This window comes from Megachile rotundata, chromosome 8 (assembly GCF_050947335.1).
Source record: "Megachile rotundata isolate GNS110a chromosome 8, iyMegRotu1, whole genome shotgun sequence".
Taxonomy (NCBI): Eukaryota; Metazoa; Arthropoda; class Insecta; order Hymenoptera; family Megachilidae; genus Megachile; species Megachile rotundata.
Window position 1 is genome coordinate 10,612,321 of NC_134990.1, and position 18,431 is coordinate 10,630,751.

General features: G+C 27.7%; 1 protein-coding gene and 1 long non-coding RNA gene across 4 annotated transcripts in view; one reads left to right on the forward strand and one right to left on the reverse strand.

The window, feature by feature from the left end:
- Positions 1–18,431, forward strand: part of aop (ETS variant transcription factor anterior open) — a 125,653-nt gene that overhangs the window by 36,913 nt on the left and 70,309 nt on the right. The gene's annotated exons all lie outside the window — the stretch shown is intronic.
- Positions 4,358–6,257, reverse strand: LOC143265007 (uncharacterized). The gene is made up of 2 exons (XR_013039045.1): positions 5,527–6,257; positions 4,358–5,451 (listed from the first exon to the last, which is right to left on the reverse strand). It is a non-coding gene; the product is annotated as an uncharacterized LOC143265007 (long non-coding RNA).

Below are 18,431 nucleotides of genomic sequence, written 5' to 3' on the forward strand. Positions count from 1 at the left end.
TGCAGGAATTCAGGAATTTGGGAATTTAGGAATTTGGAAATTGGAAAATTTAGAAATTTGAGAATTTGGAAATTTAGGAATTTGGAAATTTGGAAATTCAGGAATTCAGGAATTCAGGAATTTGGGAATTTAGGAATTTGGAAATTGGAAAATTTAGGAATTTGAGAATTTAGAAATTTGAGAATTTGGGAATTTGAGAATTTGGAAATTTGGAAATTCAGGAATTTAGGAATTTGGGATTTGAGAATTTGAGAATTTAAGAATTTGGAAATTTTGGAAATTGATTGAAAATGACAATAGAAAACATTGAAATAGTTAGACATTACATTCTCCTACATACACAAATATTTGGAAATTACATTTTTGTATATTAAAATATTTGGTTATTACATTTTTTCTATTTCCATACATAACACTAAAAAACTTGTCAGAATTGTTTCATATTCAAATCTGTAATAAATAGTGACTTTTATTGTAAAACTATTATTAAGTAAAAAATGCTTAAGTTAGAATAAGCTTGAAAAATACTATTTAGAAAATCCTGTGAATACATTGACAGAGGGAACACCATGTATAAGAAGGAAATAAGAGATCTTTGACAAAGAATTTGGTAGCAGCAGGTGCAAAGCAAAGCTGGCAAAGAAGCCGCTAAAGTGCATCAAGAGGTCCTGTCTCTGCTTCAACTTTGATACCTTCAAATTCCTTTAGTTCATTCGACCCTATTGATTTCCAACGAAATCGCTGCCCTTATTAAATTACCAGAACGAAGATTGACTAAAAGTTTCTGAAATGAATCTGAGGTTTATTTTTGAAAGATTTATGTAGATCCGTGGTGTGATAACCTTTATTTTGTTGAAGCATGTTAAAATAATGAACTCGTTATTAATTTTAAAATTCAGATACGAGTAATTAACTTCATTAAATGTATGTAGTGTATAATAATGTTAGTTAAGACAATATAATTAGTAAAATGAATATTGAACGGGAAAATATTATTAAAATAAATGGTAAGGAGGTTATATTAAAGTTTAGTTACTAAAATAAATATTAGACAAGAAAATATAATTGTTAAAATAAATACTGAACATGAAAGTATAATTGTTAAAACAAATATTGGACAAGAAAATATAATTAGTAAAATAAATATTGAACAAGGAAGTGTAATTGTTAAAACAAATATTAAACAAGAAAATATAATTGTTAAAATAAATATGAAATTATAAGATACCATTGTTAAAATAAATACTAAACAAGAAAATATAATTATTTAAATAAATGCTGAACAAGAAATTGTAATTGTTAAAAGAAATATTGAACAAGAAATTATAATTACTAAAATAAATATTGAACAATAAGATATCATTGTTAAAATAAATACTAAACAAGAAAATATAATTATTAGAATAAATATTGAACAAGAAAGTATAATTGTTAAAACAAATATTAAACAAGAAAATATAATTACTAAAATAAATATTGAACAATAAGATATCATTATTAAAATAAATACTAAACAAGAAAATATAATTATTAGAATAAATATTGAACAAGAAAGTGTAATTGTTAAAACAAATATTGAACAAGAAAATATAATTACTAAAATAAATATTGAACAACAAGATATCATTGTTAAAATAAATACTAAACAAGAAAATATAATTATTTAAATAAATGTTGAACAAGAAAGTATAATTGTTAAAACAAATATTAAACAAGAAAATATAATTACTAAAATAAATATTGAACAAGAAAGTATAATTGTTAAAACAAATATTAAACAAGAAAATATAATTACTAAAATAAATATTGAACAAGAAAGTATAATTGTTAAAACAAATATTAAACAAGAAAATATAATTACTAATATAAATATTGAACAAGAAAGTATAATTGTTAAAACAAATATTAAACAAGAAAATATAATTACTAAAATAAATATTGAACAAGAAGATATCATAGTTAAAATAAATACTAAAGAAACTTTAATTACTAAAACAAATATGAAATCAGAAAATATAATTTTAAAAAAAGTATAAATAAAAAATCAGATTGAGGACAATCAAATTCTGTTCTGGTAATAGTACACATGTACTTCATAAATGATTCGGTTATGGTAACAAGTCCCTTATCACGAGATTGCATAAATTTATTGCATAATGTATAACGCATTTACCAATTAGTCGTATTGAGATTAGTTATAATTAGCCGAGATTCTGATAACGTACGAAAAAGACTAAACATTTTTATTTCTTGATTATATGTGTTCATATTAAACAGGATGTTCTGTATAATGTAATTCTACTCGCTAAAAATAAGACACTAGTAATAAACCTTTTCGGAAAATGTATAATTAACCTGTTTGAAGGAAATTGTGCTCGTATATTCTTCAAAATAATTTGAAGATTTGTTTACAAGTAGAAAAAAAGCAATTTGGAAGTTTTTAAATTGTTTGAGAGATGTTATACTTGCACAAATTTGGAATTTTGGAGGTTTGGAATTTATTTAATAATGCAACGCGTGGTAATTCTAAGCGTAGGAATCTAATGCGTGGTAATAAAACGCGTAGTAATACAACGTGTGGATATCCAACGCATAGTAATCTAACGCGTGGTAATCCAACGCGTGGTAATCCAACGCGTAATAATCCAACGCGTGGTAATCCAACGTGTAGTAATGTAACGCGTAGTAATACTGCGTGTAGATATTCAACGCGTAGTAATCTAGCGCGTGCATATTCAACGCGTGGTAATTCTAAGCGTAGGAATCTAATGCGTGGTAATACAACGCGTAGTAATACAGCTTGTGGATATCCAACGCGTAGTAATCCAGAGCGTGGATATTCAACGCGTAGTAATACAACGTGTGGATATCCAACGCGTAGTAATCTAGCGCGTGCATATTCAACGCGTAATAATGCAACGCATGGTAATTCGAAGCGTAGGAATTTAATGCGTGGTAATACAACGCGTAGTAATGCAGCGTGTGGATATCCAACGCATAGTAATCCAACGCGTGGTAATCCAACGCGTGGTAATCCAACGCGTGATAATCCAACGCGTGGTAATCGAACGCGTGGTAATCCAACGCGTAGTAATGCAACGCGTAGGAATACAACGCGTAGTAATACTGCGTGTGGATATCCAACGCGTAGTAGTATTCTAGCGCGTGCATATTCAACGCGTAATAATGCAACGCATGGTAATTCGAAGCGTAGGAATTTAATGCGTGGTAATAAAACGCGTAGTAATGCAGCGTGTGGATATCCAACGCATAGTAATCTAACGCGTGGTAATCCAACGCGTGGTAATCCAACGCGTGATAATCCAACGCGTGGTAATCCTACGCGTGGTAATCCAACGCGTGGTAATTCAACGCGTAGTAATGCAACGCGTAGTAATACTGCGTGTGGATATCCAACGCGTAGTAATCTAGCGCGTGCATATTCAACGCGTAATAATGCAACGCATGGTAATTCTAAGCGTAGGAATCTAATGCATGGTAATACAACGCGTAGTAATACAGCTTGTGGATATCCAACGTGTGGTAATCCAACGCGTGGTAATTCAACGCGTGGTAATTCAACGCGTAGTAATGCAACGCGTAGTAATACTGCGTGTGGATATCCAACGCGTAGTAATCTAGCGCGTGCATATTCAACGCGTAGTAATTCAATGCGTAATAATGGAACGCATGGTAATTCCACGCGTAGTAATCCAGCGCGTAGTAATGCAACGTGTGGATATCCAACGCGTAGTAATCCAGAGCGTGGATATTCAACGCGTAGTAATGCAACGCGTGGATATTCAACGCGTATGTAGTAATGCAACGCGTGGATATTCAACGCGTAGTAGTCCAGCACACGGTAATTGTCTGACAATGTTTATTTATTCATACAAAATATGCATATGACACAAATATATAATTACTTTTTTTTTATCAAAAATAGCAGTCAAACTCAGTTAAGTGCTATCTTATAATACATTTAATTCAATGAATTATTTGAACGTTTCTGTCTGACCTATTTGTTAGCAAGACGGGTACTAATAAACATTGATGAGTTTAACATCAGTAAGTAATTTTATTGCAAAATTTACAAGATAATTTAGAATACGGTGTTAAATTAACTACCCCGGTGGAACTATTCTAAATTTTGATATTCTAATCTGTGCTACTATTTACAAAATATAAAAAAAACTTGATTAAGTCCATGTGACTGTCCTCTGGTGACCCATGAAGGAAAATGATTCTATAATCTGCAATATAAATTTATTCGTACTTTTCTTCTCGTTTCTTACTCACAACTGATAGTTCTAATTTTAGAATGTCTTTTTGGATTAAAAGAACGTAAACGAGCAAATATTTCTGAAAATAATTTATTTTTATAATTTCTTTTCAATACAAAAGTGAATACAATTAAGTGAAATATGTAAGTTTGAGTGCAAAGGATTAAAAATATTAGGGGTACCGAAAAGTAATCAAAATTTTGTTTGCTGGCGAAAAATATTTATTTATTAAAGAAATCTTAAATCAACAAAATAATTTCCATCACTTTCTAACGCTTTTTGCCAGCGTAAATCAACAGTTCCCTACTTAAAGAAAGTCCTTCGATTTTTCATAGAAAAACTTTGAAATCATCGAAGAAATTTTGATTACTTTTGGGTACCCCTAATATAAGTGAAATTTATTATTAAAAAAGGACAAAGAATACATCCGAAAATATATCGATTTCCCTCGGTTTCTCTGAAAACGCTTTAGCAGAAAGGTCATCGAGGGCAACGCCTGAAGGTAGCTAGAATTCTCGGAAGCGAAATAGAAGTAATCTCTGCAGAAGTTGGTGGAAGTAGGAAGGGTAGGTTGGAGAGCGGAGAATGGTAGGTGCCGGAAGTGGACGGGGGTTGGAAACGAACGGAAGCGAAAAGGGAACGTCGGAGAGAAAACGGAAGGGCTGTGCGGAGTTGTGGAGGAGAGGCGTTGAGAGGCGAGGAGAACGAGGTGGGTGGGTCGAGGAAAAAGGAAGAGGAAGGAGGGTGGAGAGGCTGGAACCGGAACCGGAAGCAGGAAGACGAAGCGACGTCGACGTCGGCGATGGTGGCGGCAGCGACGGCGACGGCCCCGATATGGCGGAAGCGTCGCGTTTGCCGGAAGTCGCCGAGGAAATGAAATGCCTCCCAGCCAGCTAACCCCTGCCGAGCTTCTCTTGCCTTCTATTCCGCCACGCCGTACTTCGAGAGCCGCCATTGCGATCGAAACAGCTCCCAGAAAACCCTCGCCAACGGTACAATTTATTTAGAGGCTCCTCCCGAAATTAACCCTTAGCCATTTCATTTCGTTTCTTAACCCTTTGCAATCCGAAAGTTTATTCTGCCGTTTAACATGTTGAACACCACGCGAATTCCATTCAGGCCACGCAATAAATAATGGAAAGTATTTAAATTCATTAGTAATACGGTCCTGCAATAAATAAAAATTAAGTAAATTTTTAATAAATTTTCAGTAATTTTTATAATGGACCGCACAGACACTTACCACACGATAAACACTTAATACTCGACAAACGATATTTACTTAAGAATGAATAACTATTTTACATATTAAAGAAAAACTTGTTCAGAACCGTAGCACGTGTCGCGACATTTCGATGCGTAAGAAACCACCTGAACAGCGGAACAGAGGAGGGGTATGATATATGCGAACATAGTGGCAAACTAATGAAGCGCCACTAGTTGACGATTTTGTTGTACTAATGCACGCTTTACGAACACCCATAGATCATCGCATTATTCTAACGAGTAGCAAAGAGCAGGTACAAGAGGCACTCCGGGCGGTACTGTCGATGTTCGGCAAACTGTCACTTTAAATTGTTTGTATAGACGCGCGGGAAATTTAAATCAAATAAATATAATTTATTGGCAACCTCTAATAATTAGAAATACCGACAAAATAATTTCCATCATTTTCTAACGCTTTTTGCCAGCGTAAACGCAATCGTTCGATTCCCTTTTTAAAATAGTCCTTCGAGTTTTCATTGTAAAACTTTGAAGTCATTGAAGAAATTTTGAATACTTTTCGGTCCTCCTGATATGTACATATCGCTGTAATTGAATTTTGTGTTCAATTCTGATTGTAATCTGCGTAATTAAAGATCGCTGAATGCAATACGTATCTAACATTTTAAGTTTCTTCAGTTGTCTTCATGTTGTAAAGATAATTAACTTGTTGCGAATGACGTAACTCACTAGAAAATTGAAGTTTGAAGAGTTAAGTACATGGGGGTAGATTTAATATTTGAGTGCGTCAAATAAAGAAATTAAAATTCTTATTATAATGTTAAAACGGACAAAAAATGGTAAAATGTTATAAGTAGTTTGCATATGGCGATCATTCAGAGTTGTAACTAAAATTAAACTTGAAGTAAAAATTAAGAAAAATAATAACCGAATAACTGCAATATTCGTCTAATTATCGGTTTCAATAATTCATTAATTTTGAAAGCTAGAAAAGTTCATTTGAATGTAAGGAAGAAAGAATAGTAGTGTTGGGAAAAGGTATAAGGAAGATCTGCGCATCATGCGCATCATACGTCTGGAATATAATACTACTGCGGTAGTAGTTCATATTTCGAAGCGTAAACAATTAAAATTTAACATGCAACGAGAAGGAAAGAATAGTAGTTTTGATAAGAGACAACTTGTAATTTACTGCAGAGAGAAAAAGAGGTAAAATTTATTGAGGAATAGCACAGTTATTAGTTACGAAGAAAAGTGCGGTAGCCGCATCATAAGAAAGGTATATGGAAGACGTACTTATGTATCATGCGCATGCGCTGTGTGTACTACGCGCATACGCGGTGCGTACTATACCTGGACATACGCCTGGAATAACACTGCGGTACAAGTTCGTATTTCAAAGCGTAAACAATTAAAATTTAACATGCAACGAGAAGGAAAGAATAGTAGTTTTGATAAGAGACAACTTGTAATTGACCGCAGAGAGAAAAAGAGGTAAAATTTATTGAGGAATAGCAGAGTTATTAGTTACGATAAAGAGTATGGTAGCAGCATCGTAGAAAGATATGAGGAAGAAGACGCATGTATCGTGCGCATGCGCTGTATGTACTACGCGCATGCGCAGTAAGAATATATACGCTTCACATTAACCAAGAAGACATTCTATTACATTTCCCCAATGAATAATTTAACTCAAGCGATTAGAAAGAAAACTTGCAAGCAATTAAAAGAAAATTAGCAAGAGAACATTCTATTACTTTTTCCCAATAATTACTTTAACTCAAGCAATATTTGAAACTCAAGCAATTAAAAAGAAAACTTGCAAGCAATTAAAAAAAAATTAGCGAGAAAATATTCTATTATATTTTCCCAATAAATAATACCTTAACTCAAGCAATATTGAAACTTGTGCAACTAAAACAGTACTTATATTAATGTTCTATCATGCAAACAATTTAAAACAATTTAAAACATTATAAATATAATAAATATATATTAATTCGTCAAAATCAAATGAAATATATTCTTGAACATGTACATCGACAAAAGTAATTAGCCGCTGAAGTAATTAATTTTTGAAGAGTCTGATGATACGTATTTTCAGACGAAGAATTTTCGGAATATATATTTTAGGATGAAGCTGGATAACTATCAAGAATATTGATTCTCGTTACGAAGACCATTTTATTTTGGTCGCACTCAAGATATTCGTATTTCGGATTCACTATTTTAGAAGGACATGTTAAAATTTTTAAATTTATGGGTTAATAGATTTTCAAGTTTAGAAATTTATAAATTTGGAAAGTCAGAAATTTTTAATGTTTGAAAATAAGGAAGTTTCGGTGGGAATTTGTTACGTTGTGGTTTTAGAAATTTATAAATAGGATTATTTAGATTTTTCAGTATTCAAGGTATGAATTATAAAATTTAGTTACACAGGTTTGCATTTTTAGAAATTGAGAAATTTGAAAATTTGAAAATTTGGAAAATTGGAAATTTGGAAGTTTAGAAGTTTGGAAATTTGGAAACTTGAAAATTTGGAAATTTGAAAATTTGGAAGTTTAGAAGCTTGGAAATTTGGAAAATTAGAAATGTGGACAATTTGAAATTTGGAAGTTTAGAAGTTTGGAAATTTGGAAACCTGAAAATTTGGAAATTTGGAAGTTTAGAAATTTAGAAATTTAGAAATTTGGAAAATTGGAAATTTGGAAGTTTAGAAGTTTGGAAATTTGGAAGTTTAGAAATTTAGAAATTTGGAAATTTGGAAATTTGGAAATTTGGAAATTTGGAAATTTGGAAACTTGGAAATTTGAAAGTTTAGAAATTTGGAAATTTGAAAATTTGGAAGTTTAGAAATTTAGAAAATTGGAAAATTGGAAAATTGGAAAATTGGAAGTTTAGAAGTTTGGAAACTTGGAAACTTGAAAATTTGGAAATTTGGAAGTTTGGAAGTTTAGAAATTTAGAAATTTGGAAATTTGGAAAATTGGAAGTTTAGAAATTTGGAAATTTGAAAATTTGGAAGTTTAGAAATTTAGAAATTTGGAAAATTGGAAATTTGGAAGTTTAGAAGTTTGGAAATTTGGAAACTTGAAAATTTGGAAATTTGGAAGTTTGGAAGTTTAGAAATTTAGAAATTTGGAAATTTGAAAAATTGGAAGTTTAGAAATTTGGAAATTTGAAAATTTGGAAGTTTAGAAATTTGGAAATGTAGAAATTCAGAAATTTACAAATTCAAAAATTCACAAATCAAAATTTCGCATATCAAAATTTTACAAATCAAAAATTCACAAATTTGAAAAATCACAAATTCAAAAATCCACAAATCCGCAAAAAGACAAATTTCATTAAAAATGAAATAAAAACGTCGCCTAATTAAAATTTAAACGGTACACGCATCACTAAGGACAAAAAAGTTAAACAAAAATAATTTGTTTACAAAGCAGTAGAACAGTTTACTATTCAAGGTTCTTTGCATTCAACTACAAAGACCTCCATTGATTAATGCTATTACGGAAATATACGGTGAATACTTGATGACACGTTGAAGCGGAACGAATCATCTACACTCACTTTACACTTCCGATATTAACCAACCAAGGTCTCCTTAATTGATTATATCTTTTATGACCTTGCGTGAGAATTTTTTGTCTCGGTCCAATATATTTATTACCTTATTTAAATTCGAAGATACTCCACAAAGAAAAATAATTCGATATTTCTCATTTTATACGTCATTGTTTAAATTTTATATTTAGTAATCATTTTTTAGTAAGTTTTTTGTTGAGAAACATTATTAAAATAAATAATAAAATTATGGAAGATTATAATATTAAATTGTTAAGAAGTAATGACAAGTTATTAAGAAATTAATTAAGTAGTTAAGTAACTAAGTAATTATAAATTAATAACAATACAAAATTATTTAACTATTATAAGTAATAATATTAAATTGTTAAATAAAATTGTTAAGCAACTAAAGATAAAATAAAATTGAGTAATCATATTTTTTTTATTAATGAAAATATTAGGATATAAATTTTTTAATGTTTTGAAACAGTCAAAATAAATTGAATATTCAAAATTTGGTCCAATTTATAAATTATGAAGTTGGTAACTTGATAAGTCAGATATATAGGGATTTCAAGTTTTCTAACCTCCAAATTTTTCAGTTTAGGATTTTCTAGGTTGTAAATTTGCAAGTTTAAAAAATTTTGTAGTGGACAATTTGATAATTTGGAAATTTAGGAGTTTTAAATTTCCTAACCTCTAAATTTTTAAATCTAGAACTGTCTAGTTCAGAAATGTAGGGATTTCAAGTTTTCTAACCTCCAAATTTTTCAGTTTAGGATTTTCTAGGTTGTAAATTTGCAAGTTTAATAAATTGTGTAATGGACAATTTGATAATTTAGAAATTTAGGAGTTTCAAATTTCCTAACCTCTAAATTTTTAAATCTAGAACTGTCTAGATTTAATTTATTGCATATTGCATATTTTAAAGTTCAGAAATTTAGGAATTTCAATTTTTCTAACCTCTAAATTTTTCAATTTAGAATTTTGTAGGTTATAAATTTGCAAGTTTAAAAAATTGTGTAGTGAACAATTTGATAATTTAGAAATATAGGGATTTCAAGATTTCTAACCTCCAAATTTTTCAATTTAGGATTTTCTAGGTTATAAATTTGCAAGTTTGAAAAATTTAATAGTAGATAATTTCAAAATTTAGGAATTTCAAATTTCCTAACCTCTAAATTTTCAAAACTAGAATGTTTTAATTTAAAGAAATTACCAAGTTTAGAAAATTGTATAGTGAGTAATTTGATAATTGAGAAAATTGGAAATTTCTAGTTTCATAATCATCAAACCCATTACTTTCTAGCTCAGAAATTTGTGTAGATTATTAATTTGGTAATTCGAAAATTTCGGAATGTAGAAAGTTAATAATATAGTCATCTGAGATTTTTTAATTGAGAAATTGAGTAGCCATCAGTAGCCTGAGTGTACGGCACTTGCACATCCGTGCCCCCCGGGCATAATTGCCCATCACTGTGCTACATACCACGTGTTCATATACAAGGTTCCTTTATCGTACAAATCTAATCGAATGACATGAGTATATACTTTGAAAAATGTGATAAATATGGTAATATTTTAACAAGGTTATGATTTCAAACTATTTTCTGTTGTAATCGTTGTACAAACAGAGAAAATTAACTGTAGTTATTTATGTTTTTTTTTTTATCAAACAGAATAATTACTTTAATTTATATAATAAATATTTTAAATATAATTTTACAGAATTGTAAATGTAATATGAGATGGTAAAGGTGGTTTTAATTAAATTGTAAATGTAGCATGATTATAAATTTAATTTAATTTATGGGTTATAAATTTAATTTAATAACAAAATTATAAATATTATATAATATGAACATTGTAGGAGATTAATAAATAAACTATCAAAAATAATAAATTAATTACAGAATAAATTATTAGAAGCAGTCAGACATTTTGCATTTATCTGAATTATAAATAAATATATAATTCTATTATACATATATTACAGTATAATATATATTAACCTAACCTAACCTAACCATATATATACGTATATTGCAGCATGATATATGGTTAGGTTAGGTTAGGTTGCATTAATGTTGCATAATAATACAATATTATATTGTACATATTATAAACTACAAAAATAATAAATGACCTCACAAATAAATTACAAAAATAATAAATTATTATTAAGGATGATATGTTATGTTACAAAGATAAAATAATAAAATTATTAATATTATATAATATAGTTATAAATGTAGTATAATAAAGCTATTAATGTTGCATAATAATAAAATATTATATTGTACATATTATAAACTACAGAAATAATAAATGACCTCACAAATAAATTACAAAAATAATAAATTATTATTAAGGATGATATGTTACAAACATAAAATGATAAAATTATTAATATTATATAAAATAGTTATAAATGTAGTATAATAAAGCTATTAATGTTGCATAATAATAAAATATTATATTGTACATATTATAAACTACAAAAATAATAAATGACCTCACAAATAAATTACAAAAATAATAAATTATTATTAAGGATGATTTGTTACAAACATAAAATGATAAAATTATTAATATTATATAAAATAGTTATAAATGTAGCTATTGATGTTGTATAATAATAAAATATTATATTGTACATATTATAAACTACAAAAATAATAAATGACCTCACAAATAAATTACAAAAATAATAAATTATTATTAAGGATGATATGTTATGTTACAAACATAAAATAATAAAATTATTAATATTATCTAAATTAGTTAATAAAAGTATTATTGTTACATAATAATATAATATTATATTATACATATTATAGTGACATTACAAACTTCAACAATAACAAATGACCTCACAAAATTATTAAATAAATTTTCAAATAAAACAATCAATCAGTCATTTCTGATTTATAAAAAATTCTAAATAAATTATATAAATTTTCTTCTACACACCTTTTACTCGTATTTCCATAAAACTTGAAAAATGAAAATAATTCCAGCAAACAATAAAATAGTACATCGTTGAATTATCAAGCAACAATTTCTTGAACACCCAGTGAGTTAACCAGGCGGTAAAAGAAATAAGAGATATCTTTATGTAATTTTTGTAGCGGCACGGTGTTCGAGGATAATAAGCGATAGGCTGTGAAGTAGGAAGCTGAGAATCGAAAGAAATAATCGAACAAGAAATGCGGAGGGTCTCGAAGAGGTCGGCCCTGAAGAGCATTAAGCCGCGGTACCGGTGAAAGGCGAATAACACGAATACCTTCCAAGTCGCATGGTTTCTAGTTCTAATAACGCTATTATTCTAACGCAAGCCCAGTTCGCCTACCAACTTACCATTTTACTTCTATACGATCCCTTCTAACGTGTTTGTTTAAACCAATAATAACTCAAGGTTACCTATAAACAAACTAATTCATTATCTTAGATATTAACTACTTATGTTTATGTGTTGAGTGACATTTTCGTTTAAATGCTCGTGATATATTTTATAGTACAGTCTGTTGCGAATGTGTAGCTGTGTATCCATATGTGATACGTACTGGGAGTAGGAAGTGTCATATATGGTACATGCAATATAATGTTTGGACATGAACTGTTGTATGTAATATATATAACATAATATGTATAATAAATAAAATATAATATTTGAATACAAATATGTGGTATATGAAGTATAATGTTCTAATGTAAAATATAGTATGTGATATATGATATAGGATATGTAAGATATAATACTTGAATATAAAATGTGATATATGATATATAATATATAAAATATAATATTTGAATACAAAATATTATATTTAGTATATGAAATATAATGTTCTAATGCAAAATGCAATATGTGATATACATGTGATATATGATGATATGTAATATTATATGAAATATAGTGTTGGTATATAATATATGATATAGGATATATAAGATATAATACTTGAATATAAGATATGATACATAGTACACAAAACATAATATTTAAAATATAAAATATGATATATGAAATATAATATATAAAATACATTTAAATATACAATATAATGTATAATACGTATAATATAATATGTATAATATATAAAATATAATATTTGTAAAATGTAGTATGTGATATATATGTGATATATGATATATGAAATATAATTTTGAAATGTAATATATGATATAGAATATATAAGGTATAATACTTCAATATAAAATATAATATATAGTACACAAAACATAATATTTAAAATATAAAATATGATATATGATATATAATATATAAAATACATTTAAATATACAATATAATGTACAATACGTATAACATAATATGTATGATATATAAAATATAATATTTGAATACAAAATGTTATATGTGGTATATGAAGTATAATGTTTAAATGTAAAATGTAGTGTGTGATATATATGTGATATATGATATATGAAATATAATTTTGGAATGTAATATATGATATAGAAAATATAAGATATTATACTTGAATATAAGATATGATACATACTACACAAAATGTAATATTTAAAATATAAAATATGATATATAATATATAATATACATTTAAATATACAATATAATATTTACATATAAAATATAATTGTATAGTACATAAAATATAATATCTGAATATATAATAAAATGTGACGTATAATATTTGTATATAAAATATGATATAATATAATATTCAAATATAAAATATAATTGAAATTTACTTTTAATTTTAATTTTCATTATTTTTTCTTAGGAAAAAAGATTTGGGGTAAAAAAAAATATCACTTGATAGTCTAAAAATTTGGAAATTTGAGCAACCTTCAGAATTTGGGAAACTGAAGATTTAAAAGTTTGAAAGTTTAGAAATTTGCAAATTTGCTAAAATTTGAAAAATGTAGAAATTTCAGTGATTTGAAATATTGAAAATTTAAAAAATTAAAGCTACTAAATTACCCAACTTCCAAATTTAGTAATTTACAACTTTCAAAATATATTTTGCATCATTTAAAAATTTTTAAATTTTCAAATTTATAAATCAAAAAGAATAAATAAGTAAAGAGACCAAATAAATAAATACAAAAACAAAATAAATAAATAAAGAAATAAAATATATATTCCTCTGCTGAATTTTAAAATTTGCATGAGCTTTATAGGTTATGATCAAACAAATAACAATATTTATAATTTTACCTTGGAAAATTTTGTCAAGAAAGATTGGGAAGTGGAAGAATTGTCAAAGTATTTAATAGTTCCTCGTGGGAACTAAAATCCTGGCGAAACTAATTACTGAACAGTCAGGGCTTGATGATTTTGTCGTCGCAGGAAGTCTCGTGGTGATATTTCGTGCGTGGGTACGGAAGCATTGCCTCCCCTCTTTATTTCTTACAAAACACGAAACGGCAATTCAATATAGGTATACATTATCTTTCACCTTCGTAACATATGTACTTAAATATACACATGGGGTGGTGCGTAAAATGTTTCCTTTATGATGTTGCATGGACACTTTAACATACTGTTCTTTTGTGCATTTAGTATATGATGTACACTGTACATTATACACTATATGTTATACATTATATATTACACATTATATATTATACACTATACGTTATGCATGGATATACTGTATATTGTGCACTGCATATTATATTTTCTAGGTTATACACTATACATTATATATTATATATTATACACTATACATTATACATTATATATTATACATTATACATTATACATTACATATTATACACTATACATTATGCATGATATACTATATATTATGCACTGCATATTATATTTTGTAGGTTATACACTATACATTATACACTGCATACAGTACACTACATATTATACATTGTGTACTATACAATATGCACTACATACTATACATTATATATTCTGCACATTATACTATGTTTTATATGTTATACTGCACACTGTACTCTACATTTTATACATCATGCATACTATACACTATATAGTGTACAATACATACAGTGCGTTTTATATTGTGCACAATATACTGTATATTGTAGGTTACACGTTACACATTATGTACTGCGTACTGCACACTCTATGCTATACCTTATACACTGTATAACATGCACTACATTTTATACACTACTTAATGTACACTATACTGTACTGATTACCCACACACAATACAGATTATAGATTTTGCATTAAATACTGTACACTATACATTGTGTAATACACACTGTATACTAGACACTACACACAAGACACTATACATTATACATTATAGTAGTATACTACCCTGTATACACTATAGACATTACGTAGAATACACTGTGTACACTTTGTACACGAAATATTATATCTCATACACTAGTGTACACAAGACATTATATCTCATACATTAGTGTACACAAGACATTATATCTCATACACTAATGTACACAACATAATATATCTCATACATTAGTGTACACAACACATTATATCTCATACACTAGTGTACACAGAATTATATTACCATACGACTTTATGAATTTTTAGTCCTCTCAAAAATTTCAAAACTTTTATAACTCTTAGAATTTTCAGAACTTTGAGAATTTTTCGAAACTTTAGAATTTTGTGAATTTGTAAATTTGTAGGATCTTGAGAGCTCTGAGAATTTTGTGAATTAAAAAATGCAGAAATTTAAGAAATCAAAAGAATCAAAAAACGTGAAAATCTATAAATTTGCATAAACAAGAATTACGTCGATTATCAAATATGCAACACCTGAAATCTACAATTAAAAAACCCTATTAAATTTACAAATTCAGTGATCTGTGCTATAACACGTCATTTCCATAGAATTTAATCAGCTAAACAATTCAATTGAAACGATAAAAATAATTACAATTTAATTTATCCTAAAAAATGATAAAACCGCAATAACAAATTTGCCGCGGATTCCGTTGTAAATAGAGCAGTATGCATCGTGACGTTTTTCCTTGTTAAAACAGACAGCAGCAACTGCGTGAAGGAATAACAAAGCAACGAAAGAGAAGCAGGAAAGCGACAGGAGAGATCACCGTATGCAACGTAGTTATGTGTGTATGTGCTAGTAGGCTAGTCGGGGAATTAGGTTAGCGGCATAAGGTGGTTCGTCATAACTCCCGGTATTACTTCTCGCAACGTAAACGATTATATAATTGTGTGCGGTGCGTAAACAACGCGGTGGTCGGCGTGTGAATACGCCTTTAAGACGCCTTCAGCCGGAAGCGGACTTTCTCCACCGTTTCGGCCACGATAATCTGTTCGTGTCGAGTTTCCCCAAAACGTCACTCCTCCGTGATTTCTTCCGCCCTGTTTTATGCTTTCGTGCCATCGCATCCTATTTTCCTTTCAGCAACACCTATACGGCACTTAAGTTCTTTTTGTTTTGTTTGAAGAAAGGAGGAAGATTAGGTATAATTATATTTTATTTGAGGGAATTTTTTATGTAATTTGAAACAATTAAGGAGAATTTTCAATGAAATTTCAATAGAATTTTTTGTGAAGTTTAATTAGAATTTTTGGTAAAATTTGGTTAGAATTTAAGATGAAATTTGTATAACGCTTTAGTTATAAATTTAGATAAAATATTAGGTTAGATTTAAGCAGAATTTTAGTGGAAATTTTATTTAATTATATAATATTTAGATAGTATTTAGATACTTAGATAATATGTAGATACTTAGATAATATTTAGATAAAGTGTAGATAATATTTAGATAATATATAGATAATATTTAGATAGACCTTTGCATACAATTTTAGCTGAAAAGATAGAATTTTAAGTGAAGTTTAAATGACACTTTCAAAATAAAACAGAACTTTAGAAGAAATTTATATATAATTTTAGATGAAACGTAGATAAAATTGTAGATAAAGTATAGAGTTTTGCATAAAATTTTATCTCAAATTTAGAAAAAAGTAAAAAGCATTTTAAAAAGGATTTAAATAGAATTTTATATGAAATTTAAATAAACTTACAGGTTAAATATAAATAGAATTTTTATGAAATTTTCATGAAACTGTAGATAGAATGTAGATGAATTATAAATGAAAAATAGGATTATAATGATAGCATCAAGATGTTGGAGATTAAACAGGTTTATGTAAATTAGATTAACTGGTTAGGTTTATTTACGTGGGTTGGTTTCAATCAAATGATCTTGTTTTCTTTTTGCTTCTTTTAATGTTCCGGCATTCCAGAGTCCAAATTTTATAAATTATTCACGTTCAAGTAATTCATTATATCAAAGTTTGAAAATTTTGTTTATTAAATTATCAAAATTTTAATTTACAACAAAAATTTATTTTTCATTTAAACAATCTCAGAAATTAAACTCATTAAAAATAATAAAAGCTTCAAATTTCCAATCTTAAAATCTCAAATTAAAAAATTCAAGTCCTTTGAGGTTTTAAAGTCTAAAATTTAAAAAATTCCAAAGTTAAGAAATTTAGAATTAAAAGATTCCTAAGACAAAAAAATAAAAAATTAAAAGTTTTAAATACAAAATTATTATACAATCAAGGAATGATATAAACGCATCATAAATAAATAAAATATGTGAAAGTTAATAATTATAATATTAATATTCTGAAAGTTAAAATATTAGAAAGTTGTTACATTAACTTTTAAAATGTCTTAAGTCCATCTACAGGCATCAAAAGTTTGTTATTTTTATTAAATAATGTTTATTAAAATTAGTTGATATAATACATCAAACATTTTTAGAAGAAAGAATATTAACAAATATTCACAAGTAGTCTTTAGTTAAGTTAGGTTATGTTAAATGAAACACTTTCACACATATAAAAACATTGTACTGTCATGCAGTCAGTTACTAATATTTTAAAATCAATTGATAATAACAAGAATTAATAAATAATCTTTATTGTATCAGTTAGTTAGGTTAAATCACTTTCATACACATAAAAACATTATACTATTACATAATCAGTTACCAACAAATTAAATCAACAGCTATTAATTAACCTTAAAAAATAACCCTTTTATATCAGTTAGGTTATCATAATCACTTTCACACATATAAAAAAATTATACTATTACATAATCAGTCACTAATAAATTAAATCAACTGCTAATAATTAACCTTAAAAAATAACCCTTTTATATCAGTTAAGTTATCACACTTTCAGACACATAAAAACACACTATTCTGCATTCAGATATAAATACTGTAAACTCAACTGCTAGTAACAAATTAACCTTCATTACAGCACTCAGGTTATCAACCGCGACACTTTGAGAAACACTTCAGCATTTTGAGGTTAATTGAACCGTTAACCCTTAAACATCGCGTCTAAAAAATAAAGCT